Here is a 3,707-nt window from a genome sequence, read left to right on the forward strand (position 1 = left end):
CCAGCCACCTGAAACGAGGGCCTTTCCGTTGGTCCCCCGGTCCTTCCGCAATGTATACGCTTGGCACTGGCGGAAGTCGCCGGGCCCGCCGTCGGCCAACGCAAAAGTTTTCCGACAAGCATCTGCGTATGAGAGTTTTAAATGTGATGGGTGACGTTTTTTTTTTTTTTTTTTTTTTATATTTTTTTTCTATCTTATTTTTCATTTCTATATATATATCATTCACTATAATTTTTATCTCATACATTATTTTTTACATTTCCTTATTTTTAAAATATTTTATTCATTATCACTGCCATCACCTTCTATTTTTATCATTATATTATTGTTATTCTTTTGTTACTCATTTTTATTATTTCACATTATTATTATTAATATTTTTGTTATTATTTTTACCTTATTAACATTTCATTATTATCATTATTACTATTATTTTTTTTCATCTAAAAAAAAAACGTACAGCATATAACATTAGAATAAAAAAAAGGGATAAGAAACTAGCAAGAAAAAACCGCTAAAAAAACAAGAAAAAACTCAACAGAAATAGCAAAACAAAAGTAATAATATAAGTTTGAGATGTAAATAAACAGCGACAAAAAAGAATAGGAATTAATTAGAAATTTAAAAATTTGCACCATGATGTCCTTTTCTGATGTTCTGTTGCTTTTACAGCATATATCGGGGGTGTATTATATTAAATATATACACATAATATTTTGTAAAGTGAGGATGCCTCTCTCTGTCTATTTTTACTATCTATCTATTATATTTTTCTATCCGCCCCCCCCTTTTTGCATGGTTGTTATTTTTATTTTTTTAAAATTTTTTTAAATAATTTAAAAATTTTTGGTTGGGGGGTTTGGTGGGGGGGTGTTTTTGGGGAAATTAATAAAATTTTAAAATTTTTAAAAATAAGTTTTTTAGTGGGGTGTGGGTTTGGGGATCAAAAAACACCGGAAATTTAAAAAAAAGTTAATTTTGTAAAAAAAATCTTTAAAATAATCAAGGCCGCGGGGGCCGAATGGTTAGAGGTCGATCAAGACTTTCCCACGGCAATTGGTTCGAGGGTTCGGTCACCCCCGGCGCGTTGTTCCTTGGGCAAGGAACTTCACCCCGTTCCGCCTAGCCCTGGGGGCAACAGCCAAGTCAGTGCGGTCCCAAAAAACGGGGGAAAATAGAGAGGGTCCAAAAAAACTCCGGGGGGAAGGGGAAACCAAAACCCCCGGCTCTAAATTCCAAGAAAATCATTGGGTTCCATGTGCCAAAGCCTTGGGAACTACTTATATCTAATTATCACCCAAAAAACCCACAAACCACAAACCAATATGTGTATATATATATATATATTATATATATATATACTATCTATAATATCATATGAGGCCGGGTTGCCGAGCGGTGAGCATCGGCTCAATGACTGTCACGTACGGCAATCTGAGTCGAGGAATGTCTGATGTGTGTGTGTGTGTGTGTGTGTGTGTGTGTGTGTGTGTATTTGTATGTGTGTGTGTGTGTGTGTGTTAGTTGTGTGTGTTAGTGTGAGAGTGTGATTGTGTGTGTGTGTGTGTGTGTGGTGTGTGTGTGTGTGTGTGTGTGTGGGATATGCTCATATATGTATATAGATATTATATTTATGATGATATGTATATTACTCTATATATTATATATATATATTATACAGTATTGTAGTATCATATATATATATGACATTTTTGATATTACATATTATTAATGTATATATATTATAATATATATCATAGTATATTGGGCATATATCAATTAATACATATATAATATATATATAATATATATATATTATAATATATATATATATATATATAGAGAGAGAGAGAGGAGGTAGAGAAGAGAGAGAGAGGAGAGGATGATGCATGTAAACATACATACATACATACATACATACATACACACATATTTGTTTATGTACTAGTATTATGTATGTAGTATGTATGTATGATGTATGATGTATGCAACTGACATACAGACATAAACACACACACACACCACCACACACACACACACACACACACAACACACACACACACACACACACACACCCACACACACACACACACAACACACCATACACACAACCACACCACACATACACTACACAACACACACACAACCTACACACACACACACACACACACACACACACACATATATATATATATATATATATATATATATATATATATATATATATATTTGTATTATATGTATGTATGTGCTGTGGGTCGGAATGGAGCAAGAGGTGTATGAGGTCGCAGGTAAACCGATTCGCAGTTTATGAAAGCCTCTAAATTTGTTTCACTTTGTGCGTCCAATACAATACAATACAAAAAAAAGGAGTAAAGTGGTGAAGACATCAAGGTGGGAGGAACGTCCCAATACGGTGTTTAAGCATATCTAAGAATTTCACAGCACCATATAGTGTTTAACAGTCAGACTGCCCATTCACGTGGCGCCAAACTCTGCCCACTCCACCACTCTGCACTGTCGGTTAGCTGCCAGTTTCACACACGAGACTATAGCAATAACTATACATTTTAGGAAAGTACCACATGTACAGGCCAAGATTTTCGTTCAGCACTACCTCGTGGTATTCAGTGTTTCTTATAACACCTATAAATGTCAATCAACACTTTTGCCTAGGACACACAGATAAGGTATTTTAGTGTAACAGACCTTCTCCCACGACGCGGTTGGCAACACTACGACGTGTAAAGTGCGCAATGTGACTTTTTGCTTCTTTGCATTATATTTTTATATCCTCGCAGCCTAGTGACATTCGTTATAAATTGTTTGGGAAAACTGGTGATTCAATAGTGTTGGTGTCGGTAGATAGATTGTGTGTTTTTGGAAAACAGAACTTATATAGTCAATATTTACAAGTAGAGTTGCCAACGACTATTTTTTTCTTGCATATAAACTGGCATGCGGGGTCCACGTGAATGACTGTCATGATGATTAAGTTGTAATATAATCGATTGGTGATTATGGTTGGTGTTAAAAGTATGAGGTAATTGCATTGGTAGTATAGATAGTGATAAATGGCAATAAAAGTAATCATATTGATGCCTAATGGCTTTGATGATAATAACAGGTTATATTGATAGTGGTGGTGGCCTGGATAGAATGTGCTAACTTCAAGTCATTATTTTCAGCTTTAAATACTAAACTTTCCAAGCATAGCTTGATAAAATACAATAATGAATGATAATAATAATAATAATAATAATAATTAATAATAATAATAATAATGATAATAATAATAATAATAATAATAATAATAATAATAATGATAATAATAATAATAATAATAACATAATAATATTAACAAACAACAACAGCAATAATACTGCTAATAATAATAGATACTACTACTACTACTACTACTGCTAATAATAATAATAATGATAACAACAACAATAATAACAATAATCATAATAATGATAGTAATGATAATAATGATAATGATAATAATGACAATAATTATGATAACGACAATAATTATAATAACGATGATAGTAATACTGAGGATAGTAATAGTAATAATAATAACAATGCTAATAATAACATTATTACTAACAAAGATAACGATAATACAATACTGATCATATTGATAATGATGACAACAACAATAATCATAAAAACATCATCACCAAGAACAATATAAAAAAAAA

The sequence above is a fragment of the Penaeus monodon genome, chromosome 12 (assembly GCF_015228065.2).
Source record: "Penaeus monodon isolate SGIC_2016 chromosome 12, NSTDA_Pmon_1, whole genome shotgun sequence".
Lineage (NCBI taxonomy): Eukaryota > Metazoa > Arthropoda > Malacostraca > Decapoda > Penaeidae > Penaeus > Penaeus monodon.